This window comes from Bufo gargarizans, chromosome 9 (genome assembly GCF_014858855.1).
Source record: "Bufo gargarizans isolate SCDJY-AF-19 chromosome 9, ASM1485885v1, whole genome shotgun sequence".
NCBI classification, from domain to species: domain Eukaryota; kingdom Metazoa; phylum Chordata; class Amphibia; order Anura; family Bufonidae; genus Bufo; species Bufo gargarizans.
The window spans coordinates 193,837,171-193,853,801 of NC_058088.1; the positions used below are offsets into that span (position 1 = coordinate 193,837,171).

Genomic DNA, 16,631 nt, shown 5'->3' on the forward strand with positions numbered 1-16,631 from the left:
TGGTTTTTTCAAATCCTGGTCAACCCCTTTAAATTACTCTTTTGAGTCTTATACTCCAGTCACATCCAAAGCATGAATGTGGGGTCATATGTGACTTTGATTGTGAATGGAGAAGCAAAGCAAGGGGATGCAAAGATAGAATTCACACCCCTGATCATAGGGACCCAAAGCCCCTGTGCTCTGCCACAGTATTATAATTACCATGTTAGGCAGGGGCCTTCGTTTTATTTTTTATTTTTTTATAGTATATGTAGATTTGTGGGAAATTTGATGAAATTGCGATGCGCTCCACTTTGGACAATCCCTTTTTGATGGCGAGCGGTACCAGAAGCTGATCACAGGTTGTCCTGCTGCTTAAAACCTGTGTGAACAACTTCGATCTTATGTTGCAGCAAGTGTTTGATTTCCCTGCAGTGCCACCACAGGCAGATAGAAGAATTACACCCGCCCATTGAAATCAATGAACTGTCTCCGTAGTCCATGAGCCTTTCAGGTCTGCAGGAATTTGCCTACAATTGAGGGTATTGAATGGGGCCTGCTCTATTTTATTATCATTATTTTTTTTTAACCAGACGCCCCATTTTTAGCGCTATCCAATCATGAAGCTTTACAGATCCCGATTCTTTCAGGTGCCCTTTAAATCCAGGGAAATAAATAGAGCAGTGAGGGCACCAGAGAGACGCCAAGCTCCTACTAAGTCTTCTGCCTTCACACAAAGGCTCCGATGGCGTCTGCCGAGAGGGGAGGATCTTTTCATCTGGGGTATTTTTAGTATCCGGTTGGCACCACATAGAAGGTTCCTATATGTTTGAGGTTTTCTGCACAGAAGCCGCCATTCCTTTTTATTATTTTTGTTTCGGAGACAGCTGTTTGAATCCTGCAGACAGAAAATCAATCCTCGAATTGTGCTACTTTGGCTAAAAATAAAATTCTCTCTGTTAATTTATTCCTATTGTCTCCCCGGGTTCCTCTCGTCTCCCATCTTCTTGTACAATCCCTGTTGTCCTAATTTTAGAGGGAGTAAAGGAAAAAAAACCTGCATAATCTTGGAAGTATAGGTGAGGTACTACAACTCCCATTAGCTAATGTTAAGGTGATGGAACCCTCAGGGCAGCAGGTTTGTTATTGGGATGTCCAACCTGTCAGACTTTGTACCCAGTGCTCTGCAAATGCTGCACAGCTACAACACTCAATGGGCCCTGACAACTGTAGGCCAAATTGGGAGCTGTGGATTTACAACAGTTCGAGAGCCACAGGATGGAGACCACTGGTCTAACCACTTGGATGATCTAGTAGACCGTAAAGGTTGAAGAACTTTAGCCACCGGGAAGCCCCAGGGCACGACCCAGCCACCGGAGTTCCCTAGGGCACGACCCAACCACTGGAGTGCCCTACAACCCAGCCACCGGGGCACCCCAGATGAGGACCCAGCCACCAGGGCTCCCCAGATGAGGACCCAGCCACCGGACGCCCCCTAGGGCAGGACCCAGCCACCGGACGCCCCCTAGGGCAGGACCCAGCCACCGGACGCCCCCTAGGGCAGGACCCAGCCACCGGACGCCCCCTAGGGCAGGACCCAGCCACCGGACGCCCCCTAGGGCAGGACCCAGCCACCGGACGCCCCCTAGGGCAGGATCCAGCCTATATAGTCTTCACATTGGCTGCATACAGACACTGCATTTAGCTTTGTCTCTGCCAGTGAACCAACTCTGTAACGCCCCCTCCCCCTTCTTATTCTGTCTAATACCCCCCATGGACTGAGATGGGATAACCCCTGCAGTCCGCGTCTATTTATTTCATATTGCCCCCTCCTCCCGGCGTCTTGTTAAGTAAATCTATACTCCAAGGCCGGGCGAGTTATTCCCGGCGGGAGGGTGAATCCTGGTTTAGCCGAGGCTCCCACAGTTTGGAGGAGATTGTTCTGATGAACGAGCAGCGATTGAGAGTCCCCAGTGGATTCTGCCTTCATTTTACAATGGGATGGGGGGGATTAGTGGTGGTACGGGTCAGCAGACATCCTCCAAGGCAGCGACTCCCTATCAAGCCTCATCCGAAATTCACTCACAGCTTAACACTCACACCCGCTGCATTGTCTGAGACGGGTAAGAAGATATTTTCTAGTCCAGTCACGCAAAGCTGCATTCTGTTGGTGCAGCTCTGGATGTGAATGGAGTATAAATATGGCTTTTGCGCTTCATTTCCCGTGTGAATGAAGCTGTTTCTGTTCCAGTCTTGTCAAGTCTTGCCGGTTAAAGGCAAATTAACAATTGCGATGTGTGTCTCTCGCCATTGTCACGATTCGGATGGTCGTGTTTGAGTGAGCCTGCAGCAGTTGTTACTGTTCTCACCTTTAAAGGCGATGTACAACTTTGGGGGGCAATCATTTTTTTTTATTTTTTTTTATTGTATTGTTCTCATTTTGAACTTTAAAATACATTTTTCAATTGGTCTTTTTTTTTTTTTTTTTTTTTTTTAATATGGAGGCCTTTTCTCTGTACAGGGCTGAGATTCTCTAGTAGCAGGATCTGAATTTTCTCTCTGCCCGTCAGCCAGCTCACCGGACGGCTCCTGATCTCTGACCATCTAAACACTCATTATAGCTCGATCCTTATCTTACTGATCCGAATGTGGCTTAAATCCCAACCCATTAGTCCTTTTAGTAATAAGTTTTTTTTTTTTTAGATGACCTGCACAAAGTGAAAGTAAAAAAGTACTGTTCACAATGCAAGAAAAACTGTTAACCCTTTGTGACAGAACAGCTCAGTATATTTTTAATAAAGACTAATTAAAAAACTTATTTTTAGCCCAAAATGAGTAAAATGCAGTCATAATTTTTTTTTTAAAACAGCCTTTAAATGGATGGGAGCGAACAGGTCACTGGCGCCGCTGCGTAGTTCACTGTTTTCGGTAGGAATTACAGTAAGGCAATTTCTGTATCTGCTGCGTTAGGCTGTTTTACAGCAGTGCCGTAAAGTGCAGACAAATCCCCTCGACCCCTGCGATTCCAGTAATGGGGTGCTTCACTATGGACCATCCCTTATGTCGGCTGATAACATTATCACAGGATCCCAGGAATCCACTTGTATCTATGTAGTATTAGAACAAGTGTTCAGTTCCCCTGCAGCGCCTCCAGAGGGGAAATGGGGCATTACATGATTACATTACAGGTCAGCCATCTAACTCTGAAGTGCCGTGTCCTCCCGGGTAAGAGACACGTATTCTAGTTTCTCTCCTCCTCACTTAATTAATGGGGGTATCCTGACCAGGGCGACACCCCCTGTAAAGCGGATTAAGGAATTGCCACTCCAGCAGTTTCCTGATTATTGGAGGGGGTTCTTTAAAGGGGTTGTTCATGTTTACAAAGACATTTTACATTCTTTGCCCAGTTCTGGGCTGCGAAAGGTCGCTTTACATGGGACGACAGAGCCGCAGATTGTCGGGAAGGACGCGTTCCTTCAGGGCCCTTTACTCCGGCTGAGAATCCTAACGATAATTGTTAATCTGCGATTTATCTGGCGGTGTAAATGTGCCGCCGATTACCCTGTGAGTGCTCATTAGAGATTATCTTTAGGATCCTCGGCCCGTGTAAAGGGCCTTTTATAAATGCTGGGTTATCGGACTTTCTAGATTATGAGATGGAAGGAATTTCTCAGTAAAAACGTTACCAGCATTAATTACAGGCGGAGTTTCACTTTAAAGGGCTTGTCCAGGATCAGGGAAACGTGGCTGCGTGATCCCTCCCCGTCCTGGCATAGGTAGAGTCCGCTGTCCGCTGTGACCAGCCCATGCAGCCGCCTCCAGTTCCTCTGTCACACGCTCGGGTCAATACTCAGCGTAGTCGCCCTAATGAGCGCTCACGAGGCGCGGGTGATTACCTGCCAAACGGATCGACGGCCTCACAGAAAACACGCTTGACATGGCAGGAGAGCGGAGCACGAGGTGTCAGGGGAGCGACTGTGCGGCGTGACGCCCTGTACCAGGCTGATGGCACAAGACATCTGCTCGTCCTGTCTGGGCACTGGCCGAGGAAGCAGGACCGGTGCCAGCGCTGCCGCCCGCTCTGCCCTCACATCTCGCCCTATGTGAATTCAGAAATGAAAGGAGGCGCAGTAAATAACTGAAAATCTTCCAAATAGGCCTCAGGCTTACATTGCTCTGCTTGCTGTCAGTGAATGGAAGGTTTCTTGTTTAGAGAGGCTTAAATCCCAACTCGATCCGATGGCTCTCACAGCTGAATGTTACAATATATCCAGTGTAGCCGCACCGAGAGTTTGTTACAATGTATCAGTCTGGCGCCCACTTACAGCGAACCTGGATGTGTCAGCAAAGCGGTTCTCACCTGCATAAATGTAATGCAAGACTGCAGTAAGGATTTACCAAGCCCCCCCCCCCCCGCCCGCCCCCCTTCCCCTTTAATTTGGCAGCTACCCCGGCTATTATGTGTTCTCCTCCGGATGGTGGTGAAGGCCACTCTCCTGAAGAAGTAAGCGATGGAGGGAGGGATGGGATGAAGGATGGCGGGGGGCCGCAGACAGCACGGGCCGTGTCATATCAAGGAGTGAGTGACCTTGCAGCATAGCCGCCCCTGTCAATCATCAGCATCTCCAGCGCAGGTGTAATTACTTCTCCTCTGGTGCTGCCTCTTCATTGACCCTTCCTATTTGTGCTGGTGTTGCTGGGTCTGCGCTAATTCAATTGCAGGAGAGCCATCTGCAGCGCGCGTTTCGCTGTGTGCCGCCAGCTGTGCGCTGAGCAGGTCATACCCTCCTAGATGCATATCAATGTGCCCGGGTACGACTGGAGAGGTCTGCGCTCCACGCTCCAGCTGGTAACTAGACAGCTGCAGAGCATCCTGGGAAAGAGAGGAGATCGGGGGGCTACAAGACCCGGAGTCGTCCTCTGATGGGTCGGGTCACTGATTTAAGGGAGGCAACCGCTTACACCCACAGCGGGCTATCACCCAGCTTTCCACAGACCATTTACAATGAAATCCGACTGTTCAAAGTGAACAATCCCTTTAAGTAAGAAAATAATCCTGTGTAGCAGCACAAGCAGACACTGATACATTGTAACAACCCATCTCTCGTGAGTGCAGGACTAGGCCTGCCGCTGGATGTAAAGTAGAATGTTCCCATTCACTGACAGCAAGCAGCGATTTATGTACACTGAGAGTACACAAAGTCGCATTGTAGAACGCGATTTACGTGAAATCGGCCGATCCCTTTAAATCCTGGCGGGGTCATGGAGGATTAAAGCAAATGTTTTAGTTTTTTTTCCCCTTCCCCGGATCCTGCGCTGTTGTCCACGGGTCGTATTCAAGTGGGATGAGCTGCAGTTCCTTATATGACCATGCACAATAGTGGCGCTGTTTCTGGGGGAAAAACATTTCTTAACCATTTTTAAAGGAGTTTTTTAGGCTGCTGTTAGGGTGATGTCTGCCGCTGGTCCGTGGTGAAAATCGCCAACAGAAATTCACAAAATATGCGCTGTCAGTCAATTTCCGCTCAAACTTTTTTTCTCCACCTTTCCGTCCCTGTGGCCCCCACTCCTTAGTGCCAGGGACTACTTTTTCCCCCCACCTTCCATCTTTTCATTTTCACCTTTCTTCTAGATTACGGGCCGATCGTCTCGTTTCGCGGCAAGGCCTCCGGCATTCGCAGGGTGATATTTGCGCGTCCCAGCGTGCTGCATTGCAGAAAGTCTCCACCGGATAAATAAATTACAATATGACGCGTCTCGCATCTTAAAGAGCCTCCCTGCCTACACGACTGCAGTCAGGGACTGTCGCTTTAAAATCTCCCCCAAATGGCAGGCGCTGCGACCAGAGCCAAACTGGTCTCGTCTTCTTCTGGATCCTCAGGAGTCCTGGGATTGTCTCCATACGGCTTGTTTCCGGTTTTCCACTGTTCACATTCAGAGCTGCATTCAGCATTCTGCTGGCTTGTCCCTGACCGCACACAACGGGTTTTGTCCACTCTGCCTCCAGTCATGTGACTTAACAACTGAGCCCTTACCGTGCAGCATTTACCTGAGCTCCCACAATGCCCCTGTGAAATGTAGCTTTGGATGTGAATGGAGTAGAAAACTTCAGCGCAAGCAGTAAACCAGGGATGTCATGGCCTTTGAGCTGTTCCAAAACTATGACTTCTATCAGCCTACAACTATCAGGGCATGCTGGGAGTTGTAGTTTTGCAACCGCTGGAGGGCCGATAGTTTGACATCCCTGCAGTAAAGGGTTTAGTGGTTTCGGTAGGCCTCCTGTAAAGCCTGTCCCTTGGCATGGCTAAGCATTCCCGCTGCCTTTGCCAGCAGTCATTGGGGGTCAAGTGTCACTGTTCTAGCGATTAGTGGGGGTCCCGATGACTGGTACATTGTGGACGGTTTTTCTCTGTCCGCCGCCCCCGGATCTTGCCCCTTTTTTTTTTTTTTGCACTGCTTTTGCGCATTCCTCCCAGCACCTCGTCTTCCACTATTTATAAGATGTGAACATATGTGGCCATATGTCAGCCCGTACCGCGTACTATTCGGAGACAGTCAGCCATAAGGAGCGCCAGTTTTCAGCTTGTCCGCCTGCGGAGGTAGTCGAGGCGTCTTCTGGATACAAGGTGGGGTTTTAGCAGCTTCTTCTCCCGCGGGGCCTGACGCTTCGCCTCCGACTTTCCTCCGGCTGGAACTTGAGATCCATGCGCGGCAGCTTGAAATGGCTTTGGGCACGTTTAAGACGTGATCGGCGGGGTGGATGGTATGGCGGGGCTGGCGTAGGCGGCCACGACCACTCATCCGCAACCTGATGATGGTCCAGAAAACGGTATGGGGGTGAAATGGCCTAATAAAGGTGTACCCCCGGTGGGAGGAGTGAAGCACCGCGTGACTGTAGGAATGGACTGCACGCATGGTACCTTTTAAAGGTCTGCATAGGAGCTGCATACACAGAACGGCATTATTTGCACAGTTGCTTTTTGCATTGGAACAATAAAACTGGTTGCAAAAGTATACATACCCTCTAATATCAGTGCATCTGTATCCGCCGTATAACCCCCACCGGTCCTGGACAGGGACAGGTCTACCGTTCCTAGTGGCTGCTCATGGGTGGGTTACTCTGTTGGGGCGCATTCACACGACCGTGCTGTGTTTTCCGGTCCGCAAAGTGTGGTTCGGCAAAACACAGATGCTACCCGTGTGCGTTCGGCAATTTTGAAATCAATGGGTCCACACCCAGATGCGAACCCGTTCATACGGTCGTGTGAATTGGCCTTTTAAAGAGATTTTCAAGGACTATTTAAAGGGGTTGTCCACGACCCATGGACAGGGGCGGCGCTCTTTCCGTAAGAGAGAAGCCATGTTTTCTGATCCAGGACAACCCCCTGTTTAATGCTTGTGGATAGTTTGGATCCAATCCCCGTGCCCGCGGCCAGTCAGCAGACGGACGGACGTTGCATCTATACATGTGCCTGCTGCTGCAGCACAGCCCTTCTGCTCCATTAGATTAGGCCATGGATGAGTATTCCTGGAATCGGCCCTGAAAGGGTTAAGCCTGTCATGTAGTGCTTGTACCCCCCCATACTGTGCACGGTGCCGGCAGTGCCAGGTCCATGCCCCTGGTTAATGGTAGATAGATGTATAACTGGCCAGAGGGGGGCGTGTCGCAGCAGCCGCCCGCGTTCAGGCACTATCAATCCTGGAGGACGGGCGCATTGTAAATTCTTATCAGGTGCCACGATATGGCGACAGTATTGAGATTCTGTGCGTTGACACCATACCGCCCCATCCATCACTGCCTGGCACTGGATCACTGTCCTCCCCCCACGTTAACGGGAGCGCTCCCCTCCAGCGCGCACTAACGGATGCATCCAGATCTGTTATGCAGGAGTCGCTCTGCTGATGGAGCAGAATTTTCGCTTTTTCCAATTGCAGCCGTTCTGCTGGCTGAGCAGCCTGCCAAGAGTAGTCACTCCGTCCAGTGGACGCCTGTCTATGGGAGCGTACGGCCCGGCCGACCTCCTGCAGGAGCGGGGACCCAGTGATCTGCCTGATGGTCCCTCTTCCCGCAATCACAGTGGAACTGCCTGTCACTTGGTCAGTTCATTGAATGGAGACAGGCTGCCATAAACAGCAGCTGTTGGCGCCTGCAGGGCAGTGTCCGTACTGTCTGCGTACTGAGCTGTGGTACCTGATACGGAGCGTCTATGCTGTCTGCGTACTGAGCAGGGAGTGCGCCTCCGCCGCCTCTGCCCTGCGGGGAGTTCGCCTCCGCCACCTCTGCCCTGCGGGGAGTGCGCCTCCGCCACCTCTGCCCTGCGGGGAGTGCGCCTCCGCCACCTCTGCCCTGCGGGGAGTGCGCCTCCACCACCTCTGCCCTGCGGGGAATGCGCCTCCGCCACCTCTGCCCTGCGGGGAGTGCGCCTCCGCCACCTCTGCCCTGCGGGGAGTGCGCCTCCGCCACCTCTGCCCTGCGGGGAGTGCGCCTCCGCCACCTCTGCCCTGCGGGGAGTGCGCCTCCGCCACCTCTGCCCTGCGGGGAGTGCGCCTCCGCCACCTCTGCCCTGCGGGGAGTGCGCCTCCGCCACCTCTGCCCTGCGGGGAGTGCGCCTCCGCCACCTCTGCCCTGCGGGGAGTGCGCCTCCGCCACCTCTGCCCTGCGGGGAGTGCGCCTCCGCCACCTCTGCCCTGCGGGGGGTGCGCCTCCGCCACCTCTGCCCTGCGGGGGGTGCGCCTCCGCCACCTCTGCCCTGCGGGGGGTGCGCCTCCGCCACCTCTGCCCTGCGGGGGGTGCGCCTCCGCCACCTCTGCCCTGCGGGGAGTGCCCCTCCGCCTCCTCTGCCCTGCGGGGAGTGCCCCTCCGCCTCCTCTGCCCTGCGGGGAGTGACCCTCCGCCTCCTCTGCCCTGCGGGGAGTGACCCTCCGCCTCCTCTGCCCTGCGGGGGAGTGACCCTCCGCCTCCTCTGCCCTGCGGGGGTGACCCTCCGCCTCCTCTGCCCTGCGGGGAGTGACCCTCCGCCTCCTCTGCCCTGCGGGGAGTGACCCTCCGCCTCCTCTGCCCTGCGGGGAGTGACCCTCCGCCTCCTCTGCCCTGCGGGGAGTGCCCCTCCGCCTCCTCTGCCCTGCGGGGAGTGCCCCTCCGCCGCCTCTGCCCTGCAGGCGCCATCAGCCGCTGTTTATGGCAGACTGCCTCCATTCAATGGATGTTAGTCTAGTAAGTCCTAGACTAACAATTCCTAAAATCATCATGCCGACTCCACTGTGATTACGGGAAGTGAAACCACGGAAACGGAACACTGGGTCCCAGGTTTTCATTTTTAGGGGGTGTTCCTCTTTAACATCCATCTCCCCTGCCCCTCCCCCGGGGATCGCCTCCATTGCTTCTCCAGCGGCAGGAATATCACTGCGCATTCTTCTGCTTTATTAAACCTTGTTAATTGGTGTTGCTGGAGGGATGGAGGCGGCGGGCGCGCTGACATGTAACGGCTTGTGCTGGCGACAGCTGCGCGCACGATGAAATTATCGCCTCCTCGTCTTCTGCAGAGGTTAATAAAGAAATCAAAAATGCATCCTCAAAGAGGGGCGGGGGAGGGGAGGATCGGGGGGATAATCAACGGGATGCGCCTCCGAGCAAAGATTAATTTTCCTACCGCTTGGGCAGTATTTTTTTTTATGAATGTGAATGTTTTTTGTTTGTTTTTTTTCCCAGATTTTTCTTAATGTAAAATAAATGTTGGATTTGCCGCCGATTTTTACCTTAGGGGTGGAGTGCGCTCTAAGGGGACAAACTGACGTATTACTTTCCCGCGTCCAAGGAGAAGTTTCGTACACTGTAACGAGCGCTGCAGTTGTCTTAGCTGGACACGACCAGGTCAAGTTCCCAGCTTCTGGGTGTAAACCGTAATGTTTCTGTTCACTGACAGCAAGCAGGGATCTGTTACAGAACGTGAACATTGGCACCCTGGCCGCAGTTGTGGTGGTGCCTGGTACTGGAGCTCAGTCCCATTCACTCGGCTCGAGGACTTTGGGAGGACAGAGTACACGCCTCGGCACCACGCCACATGCGGCGCTTTTTTGGCATCCGCCACCTGCGGCAAGCGTGGTATGAAGAGACCCTAAACTGGCCCTTGCACGATCAGAGTACCCCTTTAACCCCCTCAGGTGGTGTCTCTGCAGCGCGCTGCGTGCCCGGCGCTCCTTTTTCAGCTGCGATTACTTCATGCCGCTGTCGCGCTGCCAGCATTGCCTACTCTCTCCACTTTGCAGGGGTGTATGAAGTGAACAGCATGTCTCCGGCACGTTGTGTGGGATTCATTGCTATTTAAATCTCTCTGAAGACGAGCGGCATCGCACCAGCGCTGGAAGCCGTCCAGCCCCAGAAGAAGAGGGGTCAGGCTGCAGCTCCTCGCCATCTGTCCAGACGTTAATCACCATTTCGGCTGTTCGGGAACGCGCGGTTGCCGGTTACTGCCATGCGAAGGAGCAACAAGGTTCCTGGCGGGGAGTCCTACCTGCGCAGTGTACCTGCCAGACTGCACCTTCAATCCAAACTACTGTGCAAATAGTCCTTATTAAAAAATCTCCTACCGTTTTGTGTCTGCAGCTCGTCTTCTGATCTGTGTCTCCATGGTAACAGACTACAAACAACCCTTGTGTCGTCTGATCTGCAGTCGTACTTCCATCCACCTGTAACCTATCAAATGTGCCTTAGGCCTATTGCACACGACCGTATGGCTTTTTCAGTGTTTTGCGGTCCGTTTTTCATGGATCCGCTGTTCCGTTTTTTGTTTCCGTTGTGTTTCTGTTACGTTTTTCCGTTCCGTTTTTCCATATGGCATATACAGTATACAGTAATTACATAGATAAAATTGGGTTGGCCATAACATTTTCAATAGATGCTTCAGGAAAAAACGGAACGGAAACGGAAGACATACGGATGCATTTCCGTATGTGTTTCGTTTTTTTTTGCGGATCCATTGACTTGAATGGAGCCACGGACTGTGATTTGCGGGCAATAATAGGACATGTTCTATGTTAGAACGGAAATACGGAAACGGAATGCATACGGCGTACATTCCGTTTTTTTTGCGGAACCATTGAAATGAATGGTTCCGTATACGGAACGCAAAAAACGGCCAGTAAACGGTAAAAAAAAAAGGCCGTGTGCAATAGGCCTTAGTAAGAAGTGGAAGGGAGTATGACTGCAGGAACAGACTACATAGGGGTTGTTTGTAGTCTGTTGCCATGGAGACATGAGTCTGCATGGACGATTTCCTTGTTTAGGATACATTGGGGCAATAAAATAAATGGTTGCAAAGTTTGATCTTCCCTTTAAATGCAGCTACTTTGCAAATAGTCCTTATTAAAGATCTGCCGTTTTGTGTCTGCAGCTCCTGGCAGATCCGTGAGTCTCCATGGTAACAACTACAAACAACCCCTGCGTAGTCTGAAGCCGAGGTGTTCTCCACGGACAGGACACGTAGCCTCATGCACACGACCGTTGTGTGCATCCGTGTCCGTTGTGCCGTTTTCCGTTTTTTTTTCGCCGACCCATTGACTTTCTATGGGTCTGTGGAAAAATCGAAAAAATGCACCGTTTGGCAGCCGCATCCGTGATCCGTGTTTCCTGGCCGTGAAAAAAATAGGACCTGTCCTATTTTTTTTCACGGCCAACGGTTCACGGACCCATTCAAGTCAATGGGTCCGTGAAAAATCACGGATGCACACAAGATTGTCATCCGCGTCCGTGATCCATGTCCGTTTTTTCCTATCATTTCAATGGCAAACTTGACTTAGATTTTTTTTTCATTTTTCATGTCCGTGGATCCTCCAAAAATCAAGGAAGACCCACGGACGAAAAAACAGTCACGGATCACGGACCTTAAAAAAAAAACGGTCGTGTGCATGAGGCCTTAATGTGTGTATTCACACATTGGTGCTTTTATCAAAATACGTGTTTTTAGCACGGATGCATGTTCTGCTTTGTCCGTGTTCACGGATCTATCGCGCCCTTCATAGTCTATGGGTCCGTGAAAACCTCGGATGCAACACAGATGCCATCCGTGTTTCATGGATCATTAGAAGAGATGATTTGAAAATTGAAAAAAACATAATACCCCTTTAAGATTCATTAGGGGGATCATATAAAAGTTTGCAAAGGTGGATCTGCCCTTTAAGTGCAATGCAGGTACCTTTTTGGTAAAAACGGATGACAACCTCCCGCCAAGGGTGTGTGTATTTTACCCTTAGGGTATATGATTGGCCCTGCCAGTGTGCCAGGCAGAGGATGGAAGCTGGCGTGTCACGTAGGGTGGTCATGTGACGTGTTTCTCAGCTGTGGATTGGAGGGTTGCCTCTAGCCCCCTGCCCTCTGGGTCACATAGTGTAGCTCGGAGTTGGCGTCCTGGCACGGGCCCACACGTTGCGCTCTGCCCCCTCTCCTCCGCTTCATTACATTCTGCAGGGTCCCGCCGGTGTCCAGCGCAGAGATGTGTATTGATTGCGGTTTGGCTCCCGCATCCCCATTAGCATATCGTTAGCGGTGACCTTTGTTCTCCTGCAAAGCGACAACTTTTATTTTCTTTTTTTGCTGAGCGAGCGGCAGGACTGCGGTAATGTGCCGCCTGTCACTCACATCGGCAAAAAGTGGGAGCAGTCGCCATCACATGGCACCCGTTCAGCGAGCGTCTCTTGTGTCGGGCACCTCACTAATTAGCGGTGGTAATTTACAGGTCACGGTCGAGGCGTAAAGGAGAACTCCGCTGACAGGAGCACATCAGTCACTGCAGATGCTTCACTTCTGTCTCGGCCTCCGGTCACATGGCCTTGTGGCGGACAGCAGTTTAGCTCCAGAAGTGTAACTTGCCGCATTGCTGTGCTGTAACTGGAAGCTAGAAGCAGTGCGATTGCAGCTCTGGGTGTGACTGGAGAAGACAAGAAAATTACATTAGTTGCTTAGATTGTAGGTAGAAAGGTCTTAACCTCAGACTTATTCCTGCTGACGTGACTGGGGGTTTGTTACACTGTATCAGCATCGGTAAGGGCCTGGAATCCAAGACGATACAGATGATATCGCTCATGTCTTGTTCAGTTCACAAAGCATTGTCTACACTGATACATTGTACCAAACCCTCATCCTATCCATTTGCTGTACAGATGAATGCAGTCTGTTGCTTTCTGCCTGACTGTAGCCAGGGGAGGAGGTACGGTAAAAGCGGAAATGTCCGTGCCCCCATGACAACTGCTACAGTCAGGTCCATATATATTTGGACAGAGACACCGTTTTCCTAATCTCTGTTCTGTCACCACAATGGATTCCGGTGAAGTTCAGACTTTTCAGTGGGTACAAAATGATGGCATAAAAATGTGAGGAACTTAAGCATTTTTTAAACGCAATCCTTTTATTTCGGGGGCTCAAAAGTAATTGGCCAAATTTAATAATTGTGAATCAAATGTTACTTTCTAATACTTGGTTGTAACCCTTTGTTGGCAGTGACTGCCTGGAGTCCTGACCTCATGGACATCACCGGACGCCGTTTCCTCCTCTTTTCGGCCGCGGTTTTCAGTTGCTGTTTGTGGCCTTTCTGTCTGAAGTTTAGTCTGTGACCAGTGACGCGCTCTATTGGGTTCAGACCCGGGGACTCGGCCGTTCTGGAATATTCCACTTCTTTAATAAACTCCTGCGTCGCTCTGGCTTTATGTTTCGGGTCATTGTCCGTCTGTATTATGAACGCCGACCGATCAGTTTGGCTGGATCTGAGCGCACAGTCTGTCTCTGAAGACCCCAGAATTAATCTGGCTGCTTCTGTCCTGTGTCCCATCATCAATAAGCACGAGGGCCCCGGGGCCACCGGCAGCCATGCATGCCCGAGCTTCGCCCTGCCTCCGCCGTGTTCTACAGACGATGCGGTACGCTTTGGATCATGAGCTGTACCGAGCCTTCGCCATCCTTTTTTTCTTTCCATCATTCTGGTAGAGGCTGATCTTGGTTTCATCCGTCCATGCACACGACCGTTGTTGTGTTCCGTTCCGCAAAATGGGGTTCCGTTGTTCCGTGATCCGTTTCCGTTTTTGTTTCCGTGTGTCTTCCTTTATTTTTGGAGGATCACCAGACATGAAGGAAAGTAAAAAAAAAAAGTCTAAGTCAAGTTTGCCATGCAAATGATAGGAAAAAAACGGACGTGGACGCGGATGACAATCTTGTGTGCCTCCACGTTTCTTCACGGACCCATTGACTTGAATGGGTCCACAAACCGTTTTCCGTGAAAAAAATAGGACAGGTTGTATTTTTTTGACGGACTGAAACCACGGATCACGGACGCAGATGACAAACGGTGCATTAGCCAAGTTTTACAGAAGTTCGGGTTTAGGTTAGGTGTTCTGCAGATTTTATTATTTTCCCTTTATAACATGGTTTTAAGGGAAAATAATAGCATTCTTAATACAGAATATATAGTACAATAGGGCTGGAGGGGTTAAAAAAAATAATAATTTTACTCTCCTCATCCACTTGTTCGCGCAGCCCGGCTTCTCTTCCGTCTTCTTTGCTGTCCAGGAGGAAAAGGACCTGTGGTGACGTCACTGCGCTCATCACATGGTCCGTCACCATGATGATGGATCATGTGATGAGTGCAGTGATGTCATCAAAGGTCCTTTACCCAGGTCCTGAAGAAAGAAGAGAAGCCGGGTTGCGCGAACAAGTGGATGAGGTGAGTAAAACTTTTATTTTTATTTTTATATTTTTAACCCCTCCAGCCCTATTGTACTATGCATTCTGTATTCAGAATTCTATTATTTTTCCTTATAACCATGTTATAGGGGAAAATAATAGTGATTGGGTCCCCATCCCGATCGTCTCCTAGCAACCATGCGTGAAAATCGCACTGCATCCGCACTTGCTTGCGGATGTTTGCGATTTAACGCAGCCCCATTCACTTCTATGGTGCCCGCACACGATAGAGCTTGCTGCGATTTTCACGCAACGCACAAGTGATGCGTGAAAATCACCGCTCATCTGAACAGCCCCATAGAAATGAATGGGTCCGGATTCAGGGCAGGTGGAATGCGTTCACCTCACGCATCGCACCCGCGCGGAAATCTCGCCGTGTGAAAGGGGCCTTAGAGTCACATTACTTTTGGTCCCTTCAAAAACAGGGTGCCCCATGTAAAGGAGCTGAAACTCCTAAACCCTTCATCCAATGTTAATGTGGATGCCCTCAAATATGTCCATTATATAACTATGACTTCAATGTGTTTTAGTAAACGGTTAAAAACATAATTTGTGTCCGTGTCCAAATATATATGGACCTAACTGTATGTCACAAACGTACACTGCTGAGACCTTTCTGTATGTGACTGATATCAGCCGCTCCTCTTATAACGCTCCAGCGCTGATATAACCTCCAGACATTACATCCTATGTGACTGATATCAGCCGCTCCTCTTATAACGCTCCAGCGCTGATATAACCTCCAGACATTACATCCTATGTGACTGATATCAGCCGCTCCTCTTATAACGCTCCAGCACTGATATAACCTCCATAGACATTACATCATATGTGACTGATATCAGCCGCTCCTCTTATAACGCTCCAGCGCTGATATAACCTCCAGACATTACATCATATGTGACTGATATCAGCCGCTCCTCTTATAACGCTCCAGCGCTGATATAACCTCCAGACATTACATCACATGTGACTGATATCAGCCGCTCCTCTTATAACGCTCCAGCGCTGATATAACCTCCAGACATTACATCATATGTGACTGATATCGGCCGCTCCTCTTATAACGCTCCAGCGCTGATATAACCTCCATAGACATTACATCATATGTGACTGATATCAGCCGCTCCTCTTATAACGCTCCAGTACTGATATAACCTCCAGAGACATTACATCACGTGACTGATATCAGCCGCTCCTCTTATAACGCTCCAGCGCTGATATAACCTCCAGACATTACATCACATGTGACTGATATCAGCCGCTCCTCTTATAACGCTTCAGCGCTGATATAACCTCCAGAGACATTACATCATATGTGACTGATATCAGCCGCTCCTCTTATAACGCTCCAGTACTGATATAACCTCCAGACATTACATCATATGTGACTGATATCAGCCGCTCCTCTTATAACGCTCCAGCACTGATATAACCTCCAGACATTACATCATATGTGACTGATATCAGCCGCTCCTCTTATAACGCTCCAGCGCTGATATAACCTCCAGACATTACATCACATGTGACTGATATCAGCCGCTCCTCTTATAACGCTTCAGCGCTGATATAACCTCCAGAGACATTACATCATATGTGACTGATATCAGCCGCTCCTCTTATAACGCTCCAGTACTGATATAACCTCCAGACATTACATCATATGTGACTGATATCAGCCGCTCCTCTTATAACGCTCCAGCACTGATATAACCTCCAGAGACATTACATCATGTGACTGATATCAGCCGCTCCTCTTATAACGCTCCAGCACTGATATAACCTCCAGAGACATTACATCATGTGACCGATATCAGCCGCTCCTCTTATAACGCTCCAGCACTGATATAACCTCCAGAGACATTACATCATGTGACTGATATCAGCCGCTCCTCTTATAACGCTCCAGCACTGATATAACCTC

The 16,631-nt window shown here is 50.3% G+C and overlaps 1 protein-coding gene across 1 annotated transcript in view; it reads left to right on the plus strand.

Moving 5' to 3' along the window:
* MED27 (mediator complex subunit 27) overlaps positions 1 to 16,631 on the plus strand; it is a 117,469-nt gene that overhangs the window by 61,128 nt on the left and 39,710 nt on the right. The window lies entirely within an intron of this gene.